Below are 27,276 nucleotides of genomic sequence, written 5' to 3'. Positions count from 1 at the left end.
ATTTGAAATGTCTATGATTGGGGAAATTAAATTTTTCTTAGGTTTGCAGATTACTTAGAATGACAAAGGTATTTTCATCTATCAAACTAAGTATGCTAGGGAATTGTTGAACAAATCTGGTATGGTAGACTCTAAACTGGTAAGTACTCCTATGGTTACAAGTGAGAAATTGATAAGGAAAGATGAATCTGCACCGATAAATCCTACAAGATACAAGTCTATGATTGGAGGTTTTCTATATTTGACTTAGACTAGGCCTGACATAATAAATGATGTTTGTATTGCATCTAGATATCAAAGTGGTCCTAGAGAAAATCATGAGAGTGTGGTGAAAAGAATTTTAAGATACTTGTAAGGTACATCTGAATATGGTTTGTAGTACCCTAAGGATGATGAATTTACTTTATGTGCATATACATAAGCAAATTGGGTAGGTGATGTTGATGATCGAAAAAGTACTCCTGGTGGAGCTTTCTTTCTTGGAAAGAAGTTGGTTTCATGGATCAAAAAGAAACAATCATGTACTTCTTTATCTACTATTGTAGCTGAGTATGTTGTTGCTTCTACTAATTGTACACATGTATTATAGATGAATCAAATGTTGAAGGTCATTAAAGTGCATTGCATTGGACCGGTAGTTATTCACTATGATAACTCTGTTGCTATTGACATATCCAAGAATCCAGTATTTCACTCTAAGACAAAGCACATATCTATCAGGTATAACTTTTTGAAGGAGAAGGTGGAAGAAATTGAGGTTAGACTAGTTTATGTGAACACTAAAGAGCAGATTGCACAAATTTTCACTAAACCTTTGTCTAAGGAATCATTTGAGTACCTGAGAGACAGATTAGGGTTTTTTCCCCTTTGACAGAGAAAGAACTGATTGATGTTATTCGGCATTAGTCTAGTATACATTATCAGGGATATCATTCTTTCTGGATTGATGTGGGATGCTATTGCTCAGGGGGAGTAGTTAGCCTTGTGATTCAGTGGTTTTTGTTTTTGCTTTGATATTTTTTTCATATTTTTGGCATTGATGTCAAAGGGGGACAGATATATGTGAAAAACAAAGCTTTACAGAGATATCATTCATAGGGGGAGTTTGGTCTTTGTTTCAGAACTTCATTGGTATATCTTTATATGAGAGATTGTTGGCTATCTTCCATTAGAGAAGACTTGTTTGGCATTTCTTGGCACTTGGATATTTTTCACATCTAGTGTTCCCATCAATGCCAAAGGGGGAGATTGTTGGCCATTTTGAGGAATTGATTATGTGTTGCATTGATGTTTTGTCATTGATGTCAACACTAGCTGGTTTGGTTGCTTTACCAGTATCCTTTTGGTCCCAGTAGGTTGTTTGGTTTTTGGTTGGTTTAGATCCGATATGATCTGGTATACTCTGATATATTTGGGTTATGGAATTGTATTATTCATGCTACTCAGATTCATGTTCACTTAGTTGGTTTTGATCTGGTGATCAGATGCTATCCTATATGTTGGTAAGTTTGGTTGGTTGTTTTGGCGAGTGTTTCACCGATAGAGCTTTTTTGAAGATCCTTGATGATATGCATAAGTGGTGTTGGTATGGCTTCTAGTGGAGATTCAGGATGTTGATGGTGATCATGTTCAAGATTTAGTTGATTAGGATCATTTCTTTAGCGTGTGTGCACCTGAATTGGGTCCCGGTATTATCTAGGTTATTGACCAGCTTAATGTAACATGTGGACTGGACTTCTCGATGTGTTTCTGGGATGTCTTATGGGTCGGATATGATTTTTTTGGTCTCTGGCTAACATGTTTTGTAATTATGTAATTAATTTATTGTTTGGTGTCTGACCCTATTGTTTATGGTCAAGGGTTTGTATATATATGATGTAATATCTCATTGTAGATCATATGTGTATGGGATATGGAATGTAATATGAGTGAATAATGTAATAATCATTTAGGCAAAGGATTTGGTCGATCATTGGTGATCAAGTTGGGTATATGTAAGAGTATTTAGTCCTCCACTATTGAGCTTAACCGAAACTATTTTTAGGCATAGGAGATTCTATCTTTGGAGTTCTTTCTTTCCTCTAGATTATAGTCTATATTTCTATGCAGTCAGTGGGACTCCTTTTGTGATGAGAAATGTGCTCTAGGTTGTTGGCCTTCCTGCAAGTGTGGGCTACTCAATTGTAATTCACATACTTACTGTAGAATATTATCTGATTGTGGGTATGCTTCCCACTATGGTTTTTTCCTTTACTAGGTTTTCCACGTACAAATCTTGGTGTCATGTGGATGGTATTTATTCTCTGATTGTTGTTTATGCTTAATTGGTTTATTTTCTATTTCAGTATTTGGTTTATTCATTTTGGTATTGATATTTTGAGTTTCGGTATTAAAGTTTTAAGTGCTTAAGGTTCCGATAATCTAGTGACAACTGATTCACCCCCCCTCAGTTGTCTTACAGTTATTTGAACTGTCTAACATGGTATGGCCATATCTTTGGTTGTGGATTTGGGAGAATGTTTTGGATGTTCATATATATCTTTAGTCTAGATGGTTTGTGATTTGGTTCTCCGCAAGCTATCTTTCTAGTTTGAATTGATGTTGTTGAGTGTTCATGTGAGTTAGTGTGTTGATTGATGAAGATTTGCATAAGTGGTATTGGTGCAGCTATTGGGGATGATTCTAATGTGTTTTTTGGTGTTTCTTTATCATTTCCTATTTGTTTTGGTGGTCTACATTAATTCTTGTGCATGTTCTTGGTAATTTTGTTGATCCGGTGATATTATTTGTGTTATGCAATGTTCTTGGTGGTGTAGCATGTTGCAGTTGATCTTCGCAAGATCTCTGGTTGTGATGCATGTTTGGAGATTTTATTTAGGTCCATGTTATGTCATGTATATCATTATATTGGTTTGGTGGTTCACATATGTATCGTGTGATGTAATTTTGTAATTGAGAGTTGAGGGTTTGGTCAACCTTGTTGTCAAGGTTGATGAATTGTATAAATAGGTGGTATAGTCATGTAATTTGGGTATCGGTGTTGTGTCTACTTTATCAAAGAGTCGTATATGTGGTGCCTAAGTGAATTTATCCTTCGGTGTGGTGTATTGAGCAAATATTGTTACAGGGTAGATAAATGTGCTTAACCGAAACTATCATCAAGCATAAGGAGATGCTATATTTGCAGTTCATGTAATTCGGATTGTAGTTTGAATCTTATTGTAAGGTAGTGAGCCTTCCCTTTGAGCAGTGAGATCTTGATAGTGTACCTAAATGTATGTGCATTTCCCATTGTAATATTTACACATACTACTACAGAGTATCATCTTATTGTGGTTAGGTTCCCACCATGGTTTTTCCCTTAACTAGGTTTTCCATATCAAAATCTTGGTGTCATGTGTGTTGGTGTTGTTGTGTTTATCTTTATTATTGCTACAGTTGTTTAAATATGAGATTGTTCTTAAATTGTTTAATCTAGTGAAAATTGATTCAACCCCCCTTGTCAATCTTCCTTCTTGATTGTTGCTAACAATTGGTATCAGAGCTAGATTCTCAGGAAGAAGGTTGACCGCTTGAGGAGATCCAGGATGGAAACTTATGTGTTCAATAAGGAGAGTCCTAGATTCAATGGGAGTAATTATACTATTTGGAAGGACCAAATGGAAGTTTATTTGAAATGTATTGGAGATGAGTATTGGAAGATTACAAAAAATGCTTATAATGTTCCTCAGAATGGACTGGTTACTATTGATGAGATCAATGATGATGAACATAATATAAGAGTGAAGGAAGCATTGTTGAGTTCCTTAACTAATTCAAAGATGAATAATATGATGGGTTTGCAAACTGCACATGAGATCTGGAAGAATCTAGAGACCTTATATGAAGGAGATGTGCAAGTTAAAGTTGCTAAGTTGCACAATCTGAAGGGAAAGTATGAAGCATTGAAGATGACAAAAGATGAAAATATATCAGCTTTTATGGCTAAGGTCAATGATCTTTTCATGAATATCAAATATGTCGATGGAACCCTTGAAGAAGATGAGATTGTTGCTAAGGTGCTAAGATCATTGCCTCCTGCTTATAAACATAAGGCAGCTACTATTGATGAGATCTAGAGTGTGACTACAGTGACTAGAGACATGTTGGTTGGGAAGCTTACTACATTTGAGTTGAGCAAATTTGGAGAATCACATGGGAAATCTGAGATTGCATTTAGAGCCTCTATATTTGGGAAGGAGAAGTATGATCCAGGAGAAAGTTCTTGTTGAGTATCCAGAATTGAAAGAGAAAAGAGAGAGATGGAAGAGAAAGAAAGAGAACTGGATGAGCTTGAAGCTCTTATTTCTTGAAGACTGCCTAAAGGAGTGGGTAAGTATGATGGAAAAGTACCTTTGAAATTTTTCTCTTGTGATAAGATAGGACATTTTTCTTCTAGGTGCCCTAAGAGAATGTCTAGATATGATAAGCATGATAAATTTTGAAGACATGATAGATTTGATAAGAATGATAGATATGAGAAGCATGATAAGACCTATAAGCCCTATCGGAAGTACATAAATAAGAAGAGATTCTATTATGCTACCGATGAAGGTGTAATAGATGAGGAATCAAAGAATGGGAATTTAGAAGATGAATTTGCATTTATTTCTATCAAGGAAGATAATATAGTATCAGTGAATCCTACAAGCTACATTGTTGAGGAGAAATCTTTAGCTTCTAAGATTGAAAAGAAAGATGAATGGGTGATTGACAACGTTTGTTCACATCATATGACAGGTGATAAGAGTAAATTTGTGAATATGGAAAGGTATGATGGTGGTACTGTAAGATTTGGTGATGACAAAGCTTGTGTGATTTGTGGTAGAGGTTGTATATCTTTCAATGGTAAGCATAATACTGATGATGTCTTGAATGTTGAAGGATTGAAGCATAAGCTTTTGAGTGTTGGACAAATGGTTGACAAGGGATATGATTTGCAATTCAAGAATGGTAAATGTAAAATCCTAAATGCCTTTGATATAGAGATTGTATCAGGTACAAAGACTAAAGGTAATATCTTTCACTTGAATGCTGGTGAGAAAAGTTGTTTGATTGCTCAGATTGATGAAAGTTGGTTGTGGCATAGGAGAATGTGTCATGTTAATTTTGACTACATAGTAAGGATAAGTTCTACTCAAGTTGTTAGAGATACACCTAAGATTGTGAAGCTTGTTAATCAAGTATGTAAGGAATGTCAGATGGGAAAGCGAACAAAAAATTCATTTAAGAGTAAGTTGTATTCATCTAATGGATTTGTAGATCTACTTCATACTGACTTATGTGGTCCTACTATACTGAGAAGCATGTAGGGAGAGATTTTTCATGTTGCTGATATATGATTATTCAAGGATGATGTGGGTTACCTTTTTAAGGGAGAAATCAAAAGCGTTGGAGAAATTCAAGATATTCAAAGCTAGAGTGGAGACTGAGACAAGGTTGACACTGAAATGCCTGAGATCTGAAAGAGGAGGAGAATTTACATTAGGAGATTTTGATACATTCCATGAGAGGAGTGGAATTAGAAGACAGTTATCTACTCCTAGAACCCCTCAACAAAATTGAGTTGTTCAAAGTAAAAGAAGAACTATCTTAGATGTTGCAAGGACTATGCTGATTGGAGGAAATGTTGCATAGACTTTTTGGAGAGAAGCTATTAGCACCATTGTTTACACATTCAACCATGTGCATATTAAAGGTGATTCTAGTAAGACTTCTTATGATCTATGGTTTGGTCATGTTCCTACAGTTAGATATTTTAGAATTTTTGGAAGTAAATGTTAGGATTCCCAAAGATATTGAGAGGAAGGGGTGAATCAATATCTTGTCGGTTAACATATTTTCTGACCTTATTAAATAAATTGCATTCCAAAACAGTGTACTGGTAAACAAGAATTAATGCAGTAAATATGAACAATAAGCACAACATAGAAAGCACACCATAATACAAGATTTTTAATGAGGAAACTTGGTGTGGGAAATGTTGGCATATGCACACTCCAATGAGACATTGTAGGTGATTGAAGGTTTTGTCATTGAAGGCAACCTTACAATCCTATGGCACCGACAAGGCATTACACCGACACTAGCAAGATCAGACTCTACACTGGCACTTAGACCACCGACACCGGTAGAGAAAGGAAGCAAACCGGCATAGAGGCCAACATGATTTTTGTTGTATTATATTTTGTTTATTATTGTAAAATATTTGTAAGCTGACTTGGCATCATTGTAAAATGACTCTTATATATGAGAGATCATTATAGAACATTTGTAAGTAAGGAAGAAAGTAAAAAGAATATACTTAGGCGAAATAAGGCAGACCTATTATGTGAATTATAGGTTAAGGGTTTATGTAAGAAGCAGAGTAGAAACCGGTACTGGATCTGGCATTATAGATACTATTCTGAAGTAGTACAAGATACTAGATTTATATAATCCATCATTGTAAGTCAGTGAGACTTCCCATTGAGCAGTGAGCTCTAGGCAATTGGCCTTCCTGCATGTGCAGGCCCCTCTTATAGCAGTAATATTCTCTTATTGGCCAGTAAGTGAATATTGTGGGTCACAAATCCCACTGAGGTTTTTCCCACACCAGGTTTCTTCGTTAAAAAATTATGTTATGGTGTGTTTTTCATGTGGTTGCTTTTAATTCTATTGATTGCATTATTTCTTGCATACTGGTACACTATTATAATATGTTCTACATGTTTTAAGTTAAGAAATTTAATTCACCAGTTAGATACTGATTCACCCCCCCCCCCCTCTCAATATCTATGGGAATCCTAACAATTGGTATCAGAGCTTGGTCCTCTATTTACAAAAGCCTAACAACTTGAGGAAGATCTTGACACTCGTAGAGATCGAAAATCTGATGAAGCAACTAGAAGAAGCTCTCTCAGAGTATGATGTAGAGAAATTGAAAAATATCAAACTAGAAGATGATCTAAAGGCAGCCCAAGACATTATTCAAGAACTTCAAGAAAATCTTACTATTTCAAGAAACAAGAGAAGAGAACTATGTGAAAAGATGCAAAATGAGAATGATGAAAAAGAAACTCTTAATGATATGATAAACAAGCTGAAACAAGAGAACATGACAACAAAGAATGAGATGCAAGATATGACTATAAGATTTTGTAAAGAAATTGAGGATAAAAAGGAGAATGAAGAAGATTTGACCAGAAGACTAAGTGATGTTGCAAATGAAAACACAAGACTCGGCTATGAAAATGATTTGTTGAAGACAGACCTGATGCACACTCAAAATGACTCCAATGAACTGATGAGGTAGAAAGAAGTCTTAGAAAGAGAACTAGATACTACAAATCAACACAAAGAGAAATTCAAGAAAATCTCAGAGGAACTTGGTAACTTGTTGAAGAATCAAAAACCTAAAGGCGACACTTCTGGAATTGGATTTGAAGTTGGTGAAAGCTCTGGTACTGCAAACACTTAGGATCATAGCAAACCGGTAAGGCAACCTAATGCTTATAAATTCAAATGGAAAATGCTTTACCTGTAAAAAGTATGGTCATAGAGAAAATGAATGTAGATCTAGAAATTATCAGAATATCAACACACCCACTGGTCAATGTTCAAAATGCAACAAAGTTGGTCACAACTCTGAAAATTGCAGAATGAATGTGAGATGTTATGTTTGTGGAAGATTTGGACACCTATCTAATCAATGCAAAACACAAACTGACATAGGTTATGGGAAAGCTATTCAGAAGAATAATGTGACTTGTAATGCATGTAACAAGATTGGGCATATTACAAAATTCTGTAGAAGTAAAGGATGACCGACAGACAACAAAAGTTCTAGTTTGAAAGGAAAATAAAAAGTTGAAGAGGTTAAGCAAGAATTATCAAAACAATGGATTAGAAAGTCTGACCTAAATATTGTTGGGAATACTCCTCCACCAGTAGAACCAATCAACACTTCACCGATAGGACAGAGTGATGCTTCACCAGCAGGATAGAGTTGTTGGAAATATGGATGGAGTAACTGAGAGGGGAGGGGTGAATCAGTTACCACAAAAATAAATCCACAAGTCCCTTAGATGTCTTAAATATAAACTGTTGAAACTCGGTAAATTAACTTATCATTGTTCATTAAACATTAACATGCATAAGGCAAATGACATGAACACAAGTAACACTAGATATAACGTGGAAACCCAATTTTGGGAAAACCACCAATGTAACTAGTTACTGATTTTCACTCTTCTGAAGTGAGACCTGTTAGGAGCCAACCCTGTTAAAGGTTACAAAACACACTGTTAGGTGTGACCCTGTTAGAGGATTTAATCACCCTGCTAGGAGTGGCCTTGTGAAAGGTCTTAAGAACAATTCAATCGAATTGTCACCTTGTCAGAGGATTTACAAAAATGGTTGTTAGACCAACTCTGTTAAGAGATTTCGGTATCACTGCTACAATGGTTAGAAAGCAACAATGAAGTGATCTGAATTAAATACAACTTATCTTGCTGATACAGATCTCTGTTCTGCACCAATAGATCCTTACTAATCACATATATCTTTTCTGCACCTCAAGGATATCACTGATCCTTCATCAGAATTCGCACATTTCTGCTCCTTCACATTTCCATACTTTTCACACTTCACCACACTTTGAAATCGCAATTTGATCTCTCATATATACCATTCAGGTTACCAAGTCGGCCCAATTACAAGTTAAAATAAATATTACATAGGTCGGCTACATATACAAGTTTCAATAAATAAATTTTGCTTCGGTCGGCTGCATAAACATTTCACTGATGCTTGGTGAACACTGCTGATTCTTCGGTAACCGACTGGACTCGGTAAGTACTGCGAACTTGGTAAAGACTGACTTTCTTTCACATATTCTTCGAAGACCGACTGAACTCGGTAAAGACTGCGAACTCGGTAAAGACTGACTTTCTTTCACATATTCTTCGAAGATCGACTGAACTCGATAAAGACTGCGAACTCGGTATAGTATTCTAGAGTGCTAGGTGGACTCTGTAACTTGCTTCTCTTACCGTCTGAACTCGGTAGACTCTGTCTAACTGCCTTGCCGAACATTTTGAGCTCAGTAGACTGATATGACATTTGTGTAATATCAAAGACAATACACAATTAAACAATTGTATCCAACAATCTCCCTCTTTGGCATTGATGGCAACACAACATGTCATAGCAGAATGAAATTTGAAAACAGGTCTTTTCTTTTATGACAGCAACATGCCAACATAACTTTCCCTTTGGATAGAGAACACTCCCTCTTTCAATAATCTCCCTCTGTGAAGTAACTTCATCTTTGGACGGTAAAACTCTCCCTCTTTATCAAACAACTCTCCCTCTTTATCTTAATGATCTTTCTTTCAAATTTTAGTAGGATATGACAGTAAAACTCTCCCTCTTTGACAACATATGCCAAAGACAATAAGACTTCTTTTGATTTATAATGTACCTTTTGTACTGATTCATATGCAATATTTTCCTGATTATACTGCATCAACTAGTAGATTTTTCACTTAGGATGAGTTGATGCATCACTAAAACTTTTCTTTAGTGAATTTCAGATAGGGGAGTGACCCCTAACTTACCTCTTAGATACAAGAATGCATCCTTAGCCAATGGTTTTGTGAATATGTCAGCAATTTGTTCCTTTGTGTGAATATATTCCAATCTGATCTCCTTGTCCTGTACCAATTCTCGGACAAAATGATATTTTATTGCAATGTGCTTGGTTTTGGGATGCATCACTGGATTCTTGGACATGTCAATTGCACTTGTATTATCACAGAACATAACAATTGGTTCTTTGATTTCCATTGTCATGCCTGCCAATAGCTGTTTAAACCAAACAACATTTGAACAATTTACTGCTGCAGCAACATATTCTGCCTCTGCTGTAGATTGGGATATACAGTTCTGCTTTTTGCTTGTCCAGGAAACCAATCTCTTTCCTAGAAAGAATGCTCCTCCGCTTGTACTTTTTCTGTCATCAATGTTTCCTGCCCAATCAGCATCAGTAAATACTTTCAAATCAAAATTTCCTCCAAATTTGTACCATAATCCATACTCTTCAGTTCCTTTCAAATATCTCATTATTCTTTTGATTGCCGTCATGTGACTTTCTCTTGGTTTTGCTGAGAATCTTGCAACAATACCAACTGCAAGAGCAATATCTGGCCTAGTATGAACAACATACTGCAGCTTTCCAATCATAGATCTATACAGTGTTTGATCTACTTCTTGTGATTCATCTTCCTTGGTAAGCTTCAATCCAGTACACATAGGAGTTCCAACTGGTTTACAATCTTCCATACCGAACTTTTTCAGTATCTCTTTGATGTATTTTGATTGTGTAATGTAGATACCATTTTTGTTCTGTTGAATTTGAAGACCAACAAAGAATTTGATCTCACCAAACATAGACATTTCAAATTCCTTATTCATTTGTACTGAAAATTCTTTGCAAAGATCATCATTTCCTGTGAAAACAGTATCATCTACAAATATTTCTGCTAAGACAATTTTGTTATCTGATCCTTCCTTGATATACAAGCTACTGTTATCATTAGTTCTTTGAAATCCAATCTGAATAAGATAGTAATGCAATCTTGAGTAATCATCAACAAAAAGAATGAAGAACTTTTCTCCAATATAACTTTCAGTTCCTATGGGTCCACATAAATCAGTATGCACAATTTCTAATATATCTTCAGATTGATAGTTTTTTCTTTTGAAACTAGTCTTTCCCATCTTTCCAATTTGACAATTCTTACATAGACCGACCTCAGGTTTCTTTATCTCTGGAATACCTCTTACTTTTCTGAATTTACTTATTTTCACTAGGTTATCAAAATTTACATGACATAACCTTTTGTGCCATAACCAACTTTCTTCAACTTGAGCAATAAAACATGAATTTTCACTTGTTTCAAGTCAGAACAAATTACCTTTTGTTTGAGTGCCTGATCCAATCAGCTTTCCTTGATTATTTAGCAGTTTGGCCTTTCCATGCATGAATTCCACCTTGAGTCCACTATTAAGTAGCTGTGCCACACTCATCAAGTTGTGATTGAGACTTTCAACCCAGTAGGCATCATCAAATACAAGTTCTTTGGTTATAGGGATTCTACCTCTTCCTTTTATGTAGCGAGGTTCATTATTACCAAACCTTACACTACCTCCATCATAGTCTATAAAATGTTCAAACTTGGTTTTATCACTAGTCATATGATGAGAGCAACCACTGTCTATGATCCAAATATCATTTTTGTTTATATGAGAAATAAGTGCCATCTTATCTTCCTCATCATTATCAGAATCATCTCTTATAGCAATATAAACAATTTCATTTTCACTATTATCAGAATCCTTAGCCATAAAGCATGTTTTCTTACCTTTGAATGATTTGTAGTCCTTTTTGCCATTCCATTTGTGATCTTTCTTCTCATCTTTGCTCTGCTTGTTTGGGCATCTAGCAGCAATATGACCGACTTCATCACATGAAAAACAGATTAGAGGAACTTTGCTTCTGTATTTTCCTCTGCCTTTGGAATATTTCTTTGCTAGAAGAGCTTCAATTATTTCAAGATCACTGTCTGAACTTGGTTCTGATTCATCTTCACTTTCTGACCGAGATTCCTTTTTCTTTTTGCCTTTCTCCTTGAGTGAAACCTTAGCTTCAAATGCTGATTCCATATTTTTGGAAGCTGGAACATAGTTGTCATAGTTGTCTAACTCAAATGCAGTTAATTTTCCAACTATGGCCTCTAAATTTATCTTGTGATTTGCTTCACATCTTCTTTCCTGAATTGCAGAAACTCTGATTGCATAAATGGGTAGTAATGTTCTGAGAACTTTTCTTATGACTGTTTCCTCTGAGATATCACCTCCAGAAGCTTTGATTGCACTGACACTGGCTTTAACTCTTTCAACATACTTTGCAATATTTTCATCCTCACTCATTTTTAATTGATCAAACTGTCCTCTCAAGCTTTCTGCTTTGGCTCTTCTCACATTGTCATCACCACCATAGATATCTTTCAGCTTGTTCCACATTTCAAATGCAGTTTTGTAGTCTTTGACATCATCAAACTCTTCATAGCTTAGGGCAGATGCAATGTCTATCATCATGGTGTTATGAGTCTTCTTTGCAGCAATATCAGCAACAGTTAGTGTACCAGTGGGTGTCACATATTCTATGTCAAGATGTGTCAATCCTATATCTCCAATGGAAGCCAAATGGAGTCTCATGAGACCTTGCCATGCTGAAAAGTTATTTCTGTTTAGCCTTGGAATTTCCCTCTTGTAAGACATCTTGATCTTTAGCTTAGATCCTTGAAATCCTTCCTACAAGCACTGAAAGCTCTGATACCAATTGTTGGAAATATGGATGGAGTAACTGAAAGGGGAGGGGTGAATCAGTTACCACAAAAATAAATCCACAAGTCCCTTAGATGTCTTAAATATAAACTGTTGAAACTCGGTAAATTAACTTATCATTGTTCATTAAACATTAACATGCATAAGGCAAATGACATGAACACAAGTAACACCAGATATAACATGGAAACCCAATTTTGGGAAAACCACCAATGTAACTAGTTACTGATTTTCACTCTTCTGAAGTGAGCCCTGTTAGGAGCCAACCTTGTTAAAGGTTACAAAACACACTGTTAGGTGTGACCCTGTTAGAGGATTTAATCACCCTGCTAGGAGTGGCATTGTGAAAGGTCTTAAGAACAATTCAATCGAATTGTCACCTTGTCAGAGGATTTACAAAAATGGTTGTTAGACCAACTCTGTTAAGAGATTTCGGTATCACTGCTACAATGGTTAGAAAGCAACAATGAAGTGATCTGAATTAAATACAACTTATCTTGCTGATACAGATCTCTGTTCTGTGCCAATAGATCCTTACTGATCACATATATCTTTTCTGCACCTCAAGGATATCACTGATCCTTCATCAGAATTCGCACATTTCTGCTCCTTCACATTTCCATACTTTTCACACTTCACCACACTTCGAAATCGCAATTTGATCTCTCATATATACCATTCAGGTTACCAAGTCGGCCCAATTACAAGTTAAAATAAATATTACATAGGTCGGCTACATATACAAGTTTCAATAAATAAATTCTTCTTCAGTCGGCTGCATAAACATTTCACTGATGCTCGGTGAACACTGCTGATTCTTCGGTAACCGACTGGACTCGGTAAGTACTGGGAACTTGGTAAAGACTGACTTTCTTTCACATATTCTTCGAAGACCGACTGAACTCGGTAAAGACTGCGAACTCAGTATAGTATTCTGGAGTGCTAGGTGGACTCTGTAACTTGCTTCTCTTACCGTCTGAACTCGGTAGACTCTGTCTAACTGCCTTGCCGAACATTTTGAGCTCGGTAGACTGATATGACATTTGTGTAACATCAAAGACAATACACAATTAAACAATTGTATCCAACAAGAGTAATATTCCACCGGCAGGAAGCTCTTCATCAAATTGAAGAAAATTTTCTTGAGGGTTTGGCAATCAATGAGACATATGCTATAATTCCCTCAGTTAATGGTGAGAAGTTGGAAATTACTTCTATACCAGTAGACAATGTCAAGTGACTACTTAACCGGTATGCATTAAATGTGGTAGATGGAAAACAAACATTATAAATTTGTGGTTTTGGCTCCATTTCATTTCACCGAGATTTCAAACATTCGAAGAGTGCAAAATTTACAAAGCTAAGGGATTTCAAGCAAAGAGGCAAAGCACTTTAGCAATCAATCCATCCAAAGGCTGAAAAAGGTATTTATCATCATGGCATCCTCCTCTGCACCTGAATTCATAGCAAACCCTACAGTAGTCGAGGTTATAAAATACCCTAAGCCCATATTTCAGCTAGTTCCCGAGGTAGCGAAGAAAGATGAGAATATAGGTGCTTTTTCCCAAATTCCAAAAGGAGTTGTTTTCGCAGAAGATCCCCAAATATACATTCATTGCAACATAGAGGAATTAGGAGATGAAGAAATTAAAAGCATGTAGAAGACTATTATATGTGACAATTTTGGTAATGTAAAACCTGAACATAAAATTATTGAAACCCTAGGATTCACTGAAATCCTCTGCATTCCCAAATTTCCCAAGGAGGTGATTAGGATAGTTTTAAGCAGGGTACATGGTTCATTCTTTTGGCTTGATTCAGTACACAAAATTACAAAGGAAGCTGTGAAAACAGTAACAGGGTTACCTTCCACCGGCAACAGACCAGACAAAACTAAGAAGGTCTCCAATGACCTAGTAATGAACTTAACTGGTGCAACATCAGACAGAAGGTCTCTGAGGGTTAATGATGTGATTGATATAAATGTGAGATTTGTTAGCATGATTTTAGGGTACAAAGCAACTCATGCAAATAGACTTAACTCAGTTTCCAGTTTATGCATTAAGAGTGCTTATGACATGGTTAAAGACAATGTAAAAATTGATGTATGTGAATGGTTAAAAGATGAGTTGATTGATAACTTAGGCAAAATCAAGAAGGATAAAAAAGGAACTTTTAGATTTGGAAATCTACTTGTATGCTTGATGCTACACATAACCAAACAGGTTCTCGGTATAGGTAGTAAGAACCTTGGATTTGATATACCGATAGGAAAACAGTTAACAAACCTATTCAATAACATGGGTGAAAACAAAGAAAAGAATATTCATGACTATTTTCAAGCACTAAAGGTTAGGATGAACAAAAGAATCAGACTATCATAGAAAATTGTCAACAAATACAAGGATGATATATGTTTTGTAATAAAAAAGGATGAGATCTGGATGGAAGCAGTCATCCCAAGAACAATTTGGGTAACAGAGATGGGTTATGAGACTGATGATCATATAATTGAGACTTATGCTAAAGCACTTCTAGAAGCACCAAATGAACCAAAGGAAGAAGTATTTGGTAGTGCTGGGACCATAGAAAAACAAATTCAATCTAAGAAAAGAGTGAAAAAGGTTGAAGAAATTGTGAGAAGAGGTTCTAGACAGGGCAAGGCTATTAAAAAAGATGTACTGAAACAAACTGGTATCACTGAGGATGAGTTAGGAACTCTACAACCTAAAACTCACCTATCACCAGTAGCTACTTCTTCGGAGAGTGACATGCCTACAACTTTCAAAAGAGTTGTAAGGAAAAGGGATCCTTCATCGGCATCCACACCTTCGCCTAGAAGGACTAGACAAAAACAACAGGCAGTGAGGTCTCCGGTTAGAAAGACAACACCAAAGAAAAAGTTGACACCAAAGAAGAAGAAGACTAAACAAAACATGGCCCCTCTAGAAAAATTGCTATATGAAATCATAGAGGAAGGGAAACTCAAGAACATAGGAAAGGTCTATGATACACTATCAACAAATGAAAAAGAACAAGTTGAAAACAGTGTCATTTTACACATGGACATCTATAAGAAGTTCTTAATGGAAGTGATAGATGATCTACCAGATGAATTGTTCAAAAGACTAGAAGCAAGAAGACAAGCTATTGTAGAGCTTGATAAGAAAATCAAAATTGAAAATTTACTTGTTGTTTACCCAGTAAACTCACCTAAGGAGATAGATAACTTAATTGCAGAAGCCAACCGGTTAGTATTCTCTACTGCACACCAGCAAATTGCATTAATGGTTGGAAGAGTGAATGAAGTAATAGAGGAAATAGAAAATGCATGGGACATATTCCTTGTTGAGAAAAAAAAATAGGAAGAGTATAGGAACCCCAAACCATTAAAGGTATACTAGAAGGAAAGGGACAAAGGAAAAGGAAAGGTTGGTGGACCTCCGTGCATTAAAGTAAAAGACAACTTACTCCCACTATCTCCAATTACATCATCGGTAACAACTACTGAAGATCAACTGGCAGATGAGAGTATGGATATAGAGGATATAAATCCTAACCCTAAGGTACTATACATAGTTGATGTTGATACACAAAAGGTCAACATTGTGATAGACAAAGATACAACTAAGAAGACAAATATGGCTAGTGAGCCACTGGCAACTGATAGCATTGACAATACTGAAAGTAAAGTTGAAGTTGATAACATAGAGCAACAGGTTGAGACTAAAACAAAGCAACAAATCGAGAGACAAATAGAGCAATAGGCTCCGAAGCAGGAATAGGTTCACATGGAAACAATGCCATCGGGAACAGGAGAAGATCAAAAATCATTGCTTAAAGAAATGGAAACATAGATTGACCTACCAGAGGTCACTGCAAGCTTGGTTACTTCCTCCACCAGTGGAATTCAGAATGTTGGTTCCTCCTCAATAGGTTAAAAATCAACAAATGTAACTAAAGTACTTTTGGACTCCATCAAAAAGATAACAGATTGTAGTTCATAGGCTTATAAAGCTATAGATGACACAATCCCAATTTTGAAGGTGATAGCTCCTAACTGTAACATAGACAATAAGGATTCTTCAAGACAACTTGACACTTTATGTAAATACATCACTGAGAACATAGTGACTATTGAGCAAATAAAGGAAGAGACATTGAAGGATAAGTTAGAAATTGAAAAGAAAAAATTCTTTGAAGATCAGATAAAGAAGTGTACTAGGGAATTTGACACACTTCTACCGAAACTATGTAACTTATTGAAGGAATTTAAAACTCTATACAAAGATACTTGCAAGACAAACTTTTTGACAGTAGACATAGATAAGAAAATGAGCAAGGTACAAGATGAAATCAATAAACTTGCAGACAATTTTGTTAACTCACCTGATACATTATCAGTTTTTTAGCAAAGGATAACAAGTTTTGAGGAAGAATTACTTAAGTTAGAAAGAGAAAAGGAGAGAATAGTAAATAAGGCAAAGAATTTGAGACTAAGACTGAGTCCAAGATTGGACTACTTAGCATCATTATGGAAGGAAATATCTGAGGCACTAGTACAGGGACAGAGAACATTGATAGAGCATATGCAGCACCTCATCGGTATAGTTCAAAGAACAAGGACAACAATAAAGGACAACAAGAAGTTTATGGAAAGTATAAACTTGATTTTGGGAGATCTTTTTCAAATTGTAACCACCCAGTTAAAAAGTTGAGACTACAACTCTACTGACATCTTGAGAACCTTTGTCATTGATGCCAAAGGGGGAGTAGTAGTATGAGAAAATAATCAGCAAAAAACTTATCTGCTCAGGGGGAGTTCTTATATTTTTGGAAACATTTTTGGATTACAAGTTTTGGATACACTTTTGAATTTTCTCATGAGTGTTGCCATCAATGTCAAAGGGGGAGATAGTTGGCATATGCACACTCCAATGAGACATTGTAGGTGATTGAAGGTTTTATCATTGATGGCAACCTTACAATCCTACTAACAAGGCATTACACCGGCACTAGCAAGATCAGACTCTACACCGGCACTCAGACCATCGGCATCGACAGAGAAAGGAAGCATACCGACACAGAGGCTGACATGATTTTTGTTATATTATATTTTGTTTATTATAGTAAAATCTTTGTAAGCCGACTTGGCATCATTGTAAAATGACTCTTATATATGAGAGATCATTATAGAACATTTGTAAGTAAGGAAGAAAGTAAAAAGAATATATTTAGGTGAAATAAGGCAGACCTATTATGCGAATTATAGGTTAAGGGTTTACGTAAGAAGCAAAGCAGAAACCGGTACTGGATCTGGCATTACAGATGCTATTTTAAAGCAGTACAAGATACTGAATTTATATAATCCATCATTGTAAGTCAGTGAGACTTCCCATTGAGCAGTGAGCTCTAGGCAGTTGGCCTTCCTGCATGTGTAGGCCCCTCTTGTAGCAGTAATATTCTCTTATTGGCCAATAAGTGAATATTGTGGGTCACAAATCCCACCGAGGTTTTTCCCACACCAGGTTTCCTCATTAAAACATTGTGTTATGGTGTGTTTTTCATGTGGTTGCTTTTAATTCTGTTTATTGCATTATTTCTTGCATACCAGTATACTGTTATAATATGTTCTACATGTTTTAAGTTAAGAAATTTAATTCACCGGTTAGATATCAATTCACCCCCCCTCTCAGTATCTGTGGGAATCCTAATAGGAAAAACCTCAGTGGGATTTGTGACCCACAATATTCACTCACTGGCCAATGAATGGATATTACTTACAATAGGGGCCTGCACATGCAGGAAGGCCAACTGCCTAAAGCTCACTGCTTAATTACAAAAGGAAGTCTCACTGACTTACAAAATGGATTATGTAAATCCAATATAATGTACTTCTTTAGTTCAGCATTTGCTATGCCAGGTTCAGTACTGGTTTAAGCTCATACAATAACCATAAACCTTACTCCAAAATCTGCCTTAATATTTACATGTTACTTCTGCAAATAATCTTCCCATGTTCGCATCTTCAATGATCTATAAGATCTCATACTTATATATGAGTCTTATTACAATATGCCTTGTTGGCTTACAAAAAGATAATACAATTAAATAAAAAATATAATAATTAAAATCTTGTCGGCCAGGGTGCCGGTAATCATCTTTCCCACTGCCGGTAAACTATCTGTCAGTGTAGAGTCTGTTGGTGCCAATGCCTACCGATGCCATAGGAATGCAAGGTTTCCATGAATGACAATACCTTCAATCACCTACAATTTCTCATTGGAGTGTGCAATGACAACAATCTCCCCCTTTGGCATTGATGGCAACACCCATGAAAAAAATTCAATAATGTATCCAAAATTTGAAGTCCAAAAATCTTACCAAAATGTGTGCTCCCCCTGAGCAGATGATCACTTTTGTCCATCATTTTTCTCATCTCTACTACTCCCCCTTTGGCATCAATGACAAAGGCTGTCAAAAATGTCAACTGAGTGTAGTTCTCAACTGGAACCCTGTAACCAGTTGTTACAATCTGAAATAGATCTGCCAATACAAAATTTAGGCTCTCAGTGAACCTTTCACTATCCTTCAGTGTTGCTTCAGTCCTTTGAATTGTACCAGTGGGGATGTGCATTTTCTCTTCCAGTGTCTTTAGTCTTGGAACAAGTGCCTCTGAGATCTCTTTTCTCAAAGAGATGAGGTTGTCAAGTTTAGGACCAAGTCTACATTTAAGCTCTTTTTCTTTGAACTTTATTCTTTCCTTCTCTTTTTCAAATTTTTCAATTTTCTCCTCAAAACCTGCTATTTCCTGCTCTATAAATGATATGGGTTCTAATGAACCGATGAGATTATCAGCAATGCCATTTATTTCTTTCTACACTTTATTGATTTTCTTGTCTATATCCACTGTCAAAATATCAGTCTTGCATGTGTCTCTATACAACTCTTTAAATTCCATTATTGTTTTGCTAAGTGCTAGTAATAGGGTATCAATGTGTCCCATGTACTTCTTTATTGACTCATCAAAGAATTTTTCATTTTCCTTATTCATTTTCTCACTTAATATTTCCTCATTAATCTGATCAATTGTTAATAAGTTGTCAGTGATATACTTAGACTATGTGTCTAATTGACTTAAATAATCTTTATTGTCCACATTGCACTTGGGTGCAATCAATTTTAATAAAGGAATTGTATCATAAATAGCCTTGTATGCAAGTGCATTACAATCTGTGATTTTCTTAATGGAATACAATAGTACCTCTATCACATTAGTTGGTCCAAATTCTGTCATGGAAGAACCAGATCATTGTCCAACTACCTTAACAATCTGCATTCCGCTGGTGTGAGTAACCTCTTTTCTTGTGTTGACCTCTGATAGGTCAGTTTGTGTCCACATCTCAACTAGAAAAGGCTTGGGTTTCTTAGTAGTTGCCAGTGGCAGTGTCTTAGTCTCAACCTTTTTCTCTTCCTGTTTCTTAGTGTGTACCTCAGTTTGTTTCTCTGTGCTTTCTACTATAGGCTTCTCTGATGAAGTCTCAGTATTCATTGTCGGTTTCTCAATATGCACCTTTGAACTATCCATTGCCAGAATCTCTAACTCTATGGGTTTTTCAATGTGTGCACCAGTAGTATCTATCATTATTTCAAAAGCTAGGGGATCAATTGATTGTTTAGTTTATGTCTCAACCCCAATTTTAATATTTTCAATTGTATGCTCTATATGTGTTTCCACTACAATATTCTCAGTCGGTGGCTCAGTTGCAGCATCTTTCATTTCACCAGTGGTTTCCTTATCAACCACAATATTTACCTCTTGTGTGTCAATATTCATTGTGTATTAAACTTATGAATCAGGATTGGTGTCCTCATGTGTTGATTCCAACTCAACATTATCAGTAGCTGGTGGTGTATCAATAGTCTCAATCGATGGAGTATCAGAAGAAGGTGGGGGCAAATTGTCTATCACTTTATGCTTGGAGGTCCACCTACCTTGTCTTTACCTTTTTCCTTTTCCTTATGGTAAACTCTGAAAGTTTTGGATCGTTTGAGCTCTTCTTGCTTCTCTTTCTCCACAAAGAAGATATCCCATTTATCCATTGTCTCTTCAGAGATTTCACTCACTCTTCCAGCCATTAAACCTACATGTTGGTGACCACTAGAAAATATTGTCTTGTTTGCCTCATTTATCAATTCATCAATTTCTTCTACAAATTTAACTGGATGAACTGCAAGCAATTTTTCTATCTATATTTTCTTGTCCAATTCCATAATAGCTAGTCTCTTTGCATCAAGTCTCCTATACAAGTCACTCGGTAAATCATCTACAACTTCTATCAAAAATTTCTTGTAAATGTCTAAGTGTAGAATGATACTATTTTCTATACTTTCCTTTTCTTCATTAGTAAGAGTATCATACAATTTACTGACATTAGACAAGTTTCCTTCATCTGTTATTTCATTTAAATGATTATCTAAAGGAGGAATAACCTCCTTTTCTTTCTTCTTCCTTGGTGTCATTTTCTTTGCTGGTGGCCTTACTTCCTGTTGTTTCCTTCTTGTTCTTTTTGGTGCAGGAGAGGGTGCTGGAGAAGGTTTTCTTTTCCTTTCTACTTTGTTAAACTCAACTGGGATTTCACTGTCAGATGAAGTTCCAACCGATGAAAGATGAGCTTCTGGTTGTATCCCTTCCAAGTCACTCTCCTTAATACCAGTGATATTCAATATGTTTTCCTTGATCTCTTTCACCTGTTTAGTTTCTTTTCTAATAGATTGTTCTCTTTTCTTCCTTCATTTAAGTGTATGTACCTTGCTTTCAATGGTTTCAGCTCTACCAAATATTTCCTCTTCAGGTTCTCTAGGGGCTTCAAGTAGGGCTTTAGTGTATGTTGCAATTATGTTTTCATCTGCCTCATAACCCATTTCTGTCACCCAAACAGTTCTAGGAACCACTGCTTCCATCCAGATTTCATCTTTCTTTATAACAAAACATATTTCTTTCTGATATTTGTCAACTATGCTTTGAGATAGCCTTTCCCTTGTTTTCATTCTAGCCTTAAATTCTTGGAAGTATTCAATTATGTTATTTTCCCTATCATCTTCCATGCTGGTAAAGATATCCAAAAGTTATTTTCCTACTGGTATGTCAAAACCAAATTCTTTCGTACCTATACCGGGAACTTCCTTAGTAATATATAGCATTAGGCACACAAGTAGATTACCAAATCTGAAAGTACCTTTCTTATCACCTTTGATTTTCTTTGGGTTGTCAATCAATTCATCTTTTATCCTTTCACATATGTCAATCTTAGTGTTACTGTTCACCATGTCATAATCACTCTTGATACATAAACTAGAAATAGAGTTCAATCTGTTAGCATGTGTAGTTTTGTATCCTAGTATCATGCTAATGAATCTGACATTTATATCTTTCACATCATTGACTCTTAAGGATCTGTTGTCATGGGTTGCACCGGTTAGGGTCATCACAGTGTTGTTTGGAACTTTCTTAGTTTTGTTAGGCCTACTACTAGTGGAAGGTAAGCTAGTCACTGCCCTAACTGCTTCTTTTGTGATCTTGTGGATGGATTCAAGCCAAAAGAATTCCCCATGAACTCTACTTAGCACAATTCTCACAACTTCCTCAGGAAAATCATGAATACTAAGTATTTCCACAAAACCTAGGATTTCTATTATCTTATGTTCCGGTTTCACAATACCATTCTCATCACAAATTGTAGTCCTATACATGTTCATAATTTCATCAGCACCAAGTTCCTCAGTATGAAAATGTATGTATATCCTAGGGTCTTCTGCATATGCAACTCCTTTGGGTAAGAATGCACCTAGGGTATCATCCTACTTCGCTACTTCGGGTATGATTTTGAATATGGGCCTAGGGCATTTAACCACTTCAACAATAGTAGGGTTTGCAATGAATTAAGGTGCAGAGGAGGAAGCCATTTGATAAATACCTTAATCTGCCTTTAGGTTTGGATGCTTGAAAGATTTTGCTTCACTTCTTGTTGTGGATGCCTTTGCTCGGGTTCTTCGCGCTCTTAGGAAATTTGAATGCTTGGTGAGTGAAAAAGAGTGAAAAACACTTTCTTTATAATGTCATTTCCTTCAACTACCAAAATAAATGACTGTCGATTAAGTGAAAACTTAACTCATCTGCTAGTAAAGAAGCAATTCATCTTCTTACCATCAATCAAGGGTAAACTAGCATGATTTTCAATTAGTTGCCATACCCCCAAAAGATTTCTTTTCAATTAGATGAAGAATCTCCTACCCGTGGAGTGATACTTTGTTCTATCGGTGAAGGAATAGCTTCATTAACATTCTGATCTGACTTTCTAATCTATTGTTTTGAAAATTCTTTCTTTACCTCATCAACCTTCTCTTTACCTTTCAAACTGGGTTGTTTTTTTATTTGCCGGTGATGCCTTACTTCTACAAAATTTTGCAATATGTCCAATCTTGTTACAAGCGTAACAAGTCACATTGTTTTTCTGAGTAGCCTTTCCATATCCTATGCCGGTATGTGTTCTGCATTGATTAGATAAGTGTCGAAATCTTCCATAAACATAGCATCTTAGATTCATTCTGCAATTTTCTAAATTATGACCAATTTTGTTACATTTAGAACATTGACCGGTGGGTGCATTAGTGTTATGATAGTTTCTAGATCTACAATAATTTTCTCTATGACCATACTTGTTACAATTAAAGCACTTCCCATTAAATTTGTAGGCATTAGGTTGTCTTACTGATTTACTATGATCATGATTGTTTGCAGTACTGGAGCCCATTAGTATCTCCATTAGGTTTCTGATTTTTTAGCATATCATCAAGTTCTTCTGAACTTTTCTTGAATTTCTCTTTACGTTAATTTGTAGTAGCCAACTCATTTTCCAAGAAATCCTTCTGTCTCTTGAGTTCAATTTTATCATGTTCCAAGTGAATCAGATCTATCTTTAATATATCAATTTTCATGATTGAGTTTTAGATTTTCATTTCCAGCATCATTGATTCTCATATCTAAGTCATCTTCATTTTTCTTTCTGCCTTCAGTGTCTTTACAAAATCTCATAGTCATATCTTGCATCTCATTCCTCAAGGTCATGTTTTCTTGCTTCATCTTGCTTACAAGATCATTAAGAGTTTCCTTTTCATCATCATCACTCTATATCTTCTCATGAAGTTCTCTTCTTTTGTTTCTAGCAATAGTAAGATTCTCTTGAAGTCCTTGAATGATTTCATGTGCAACCTTCAGATCATCTTCAAGTTTGATATTTTTCAACTTTTCTGCATCATAATCTACAAAAGCCATTTCCAATTGATTTCTCAAGTTACCCATCTGTACCGGTGTCAGAATCTCCCTCAAGTTGTTAGGCTTTGGAAAAAAGAGGACTAGGCTCTGATACCAATTGTTAGGATTCCCAAAGATACTGAGAGGGGGGGTGAATCAGTATCTTGTTGGTTAACAGATTTTCTGACCTTATTAAATAAACTGCATTCCAAAATAGTGTACAGGTAAACAAGAATTAATGCAGTAAATATGAACAATAAGCACAACATAGAAAGCACACCATAACACAATATTTTTAACGAGGAAACCCAGTGTGGGAAAAACCTCAATGGGATTTGTGACCCACAATATTCACTCACTGGCCAATGAATGGATATTACTTACAATAGGGGCCTGCACATGCAGGAAGGCCAACTGCCTAAAGCTCACTGCTTACTTACAAAAGGAAGTGTCACTGATTTACAAAATGGATTATGTAAATCCAATATAATGTACTACTTTAGTTCAGCATCTGCTATACCAAGTTCAGTACCAGTTTAAGCTCATACAATAACCATAAACCTTACTCCAAAATTTGCCTTAATATTCGCATGTTACTTCTGCAAATAAGCTTCCCATGTTCGCATCTTCAATGATCTACAAGATCTCATACTTATATATGAGTCTTATTACAATACACCTTGTCGGCTTACAAAAAGATAATACAATTAAATAAAAAATACAATAATTAAAATCCTATCGGCCAAGGTGCCAGTAATCATGTTTGTCACTATCGGTAAACTATCTGTCGGTGTAGAGTCTATCAATTGTGGTGTCTACCGATGCCATAGGATTGCAAGGTTTCCATCAATGACAATACCTTCAATCACCTACAATTTCTCATTGGAGTGTGCAATGCCAACAGTAAATGTTATATCAAGAGAGATGAGGATATAGGAAAGTTTGATGCAAGATGTGATGAAGGAATATTCTTGGGATATTCTACTTAGAGAAAGGCCTACTGATGCTTTAATAAGAGGATAAATAAGATAGTGGAGAGTACAAATGTAAAGGTATGTGACAGTTATAATCTTGATGATGAAGATGTTGTTCCTAAGCCTGTGTAGACTGAGATATTGAAGCAGATTGATCCGGTGCAGACAGTTAATCTAGATATTGCTGCTATTGGTGAAGAAATGCAAGAGCCTTAAAATTAGAATAATCAGAAGACTCAAAGGTATTTGATGTTAAATCATTCAGAAAATCAGATTATTGGTGATAAGAATAAAGGTATGATGACTAGGAGAAGGAATGTTGCTGAAGAGATATACCCGATTTCAAAGATTGAACCTAAGGATATAGTAAAAGCATGTAAAGATGAAAATGGTTAAAAGAAATGGAAGAAGAGATGAATTAGATTGAAAAGAATAACAATTGGGAGCTTGTTCCGAGACCTAAAGACAAGAATGTGATTGGTACTAAATGGGTGTTCTGGATTAAACTGAATGAAGTTGGTGAAGTTGTACGAAACAAAGGAAGATTGGTATGCAAAGGTTGTTCTCATATAGAAGGTATTGACTATGAAGAGACTTTTTCTCCTATAGCTAGAATTGAAGCTATTAGATTATTGCTTGCATATGCTTCTTACACTAACTTCAAGGTATATTAGATGGATGTCAAGTCAGCCTTTTTTAATGGTGATTTGGAAGAGGAAGTCTACATTGAGCAACCAGATGGATTTTATCTATCTAATGAAGGAGATATGGTATGCAAATTGAAGAAAGCTTTGTATGGAGTGAAGAAAGCCCCTAGAGCCTGGTGTGCTAGATTGGATAAGTATTTGTTGAAGTTGGGATTTTGTAAGCTACTGCTGATAGTAATTTATATTTCAAAGTTGAGAATGATAAGATTTTGATTGTTGAAGGCTTTGCTGATGATATCATTTTTGGCGGAGATGATGATTTGAGTATGAAGTTTGTTGATGATATACAAAAGGAATTTGAGATGTCTATGATAGGTGAAATGAAATTCTTCTTAAGATTTCAAATTACTTAGACCGGTAAAGGTGTTTTCATTTATCAATCTAAGTATGTGAAGGAATTGTTGAAAAAGTTTGGATTAGCTGATTCTAAGCATGTTGGAACTCCTATGGTGACTAGATGTAAATTATCTAAGAATGATGAATCTCAAAAAGTTAATCAGACTTTGTTTAGATCTATGATTGGTGGATTATCATACAACTCAGACTAGACCAGATATTATGCACAATGTTTTTCTTTTTTCTATATTTCAATCAGATCCTAAAGAGACTCATGTTACTGCTATAAAGAGGATTTTTAAATACTTGAAGGGGACTATTGACTATGGTTTGTGGTATCCAAAGAATGATGATTTCTTGTTGTGTGCCTACATTGATGCTAATTGAGATGGTGATGTTGATGACCAAAAAATCACTACCGGTGGAGCATTCTTTTTGGGAAAGAAGTCGATTTCATGGCCCAATAAGAAACAAGATGTTGTATCTTTATCTACTATTGAAGCTGAATACATTGTTGTTGCTAGCGATTGTACTCAGGTAGTTTGGAAGAAGAAAATTTTGAAGGATATTAGAGTGATTTATGATGAGCCTACTGTTATAAATTGTGACTATTCAAGTGCTATCAATATTTCAAAGAATCTAGTGTTGCATTCTAAAACAAAGCACGTGTCTATAAAATATCATTTCTCGAGGGAGAAAGTCAATGGTGAGGAAGTCAGACTAGAATACATATCTACAAAGGATCAGATTGCCAATATTTTCACTAAGCCTATGTCTGCAGATGTATTTGTTTATTTCAGAGACAAGTTAGGGGTCTCTTCCCCTCTTGTTGAGAACTAGATGCATGGATTTGCATCAAGCTGATGGATTTTAGAGCCTTATCTTTTTATCTGGGTTGATGAGTTTGTGTTGCTACCCAGCTGGAGTAGTTAGTGTGTGATTTTGATGTTCAGTTGTGGGTTTATCCTAAGGGGAGATTGTCCTTCTTAAAGGATGAGTTTTGGGAGAGAGAGAGTAAAAATTGGATTGTGTATTTGGTATTGTTGTCAAAGGGGGAGAGAGTCATGTGAAAAATTGCTTTTTCTTTGGAGATTTGAGTGCATGATCTTAGAGGGAGTTTGTTGCAGATTGTTGGTGTTGATTTATTTCCTTTGCATTGATTATTTTTCACATTCATATGTTTCCATCAATGCCAAAGGGGGAGATTGTTGGATATTGTTGCTACTAGGATATGTTGTTGTCATTGATGTCAACATATTCCTGTGTTTTGGTGTTGTTGAGAATTTTTTTGGTGTTCTAATGTTTTCATTGTATTGATATGGATGGTTTATCTATTTGGGATGTTGGAATACTTTATTATTTATTTGTTTCACTGATCCAAAAGATTTATTGATCATATTATTTTATTCGGTTTGTAATTCATTCTTTATGTGCAGTGGTTGGCAAAGTTTGGTATTTGATTTGGTGAGCTTCGGTATGGCCATATCTCTAGTTGCGGGTTTGGGAGAATGTTTTG

This window comes from Cryptomeria japonica, chromosome 10 (assembly GCF_030272615.1).
Source record: "Cryptomeria japonica chromosome 10, Sugi_1.0, whole genome shotgun sequence".
NCBI classification, from domain to species: Eukaryota; Viridiplantae; Streptophyta; class Pinopsida; order Cupressales; family Cupressaceae; genus Cryptomeria; species Cryptomeria japonica.
This window is presented reverse-complemented; position numbering follows the sequence as displayed.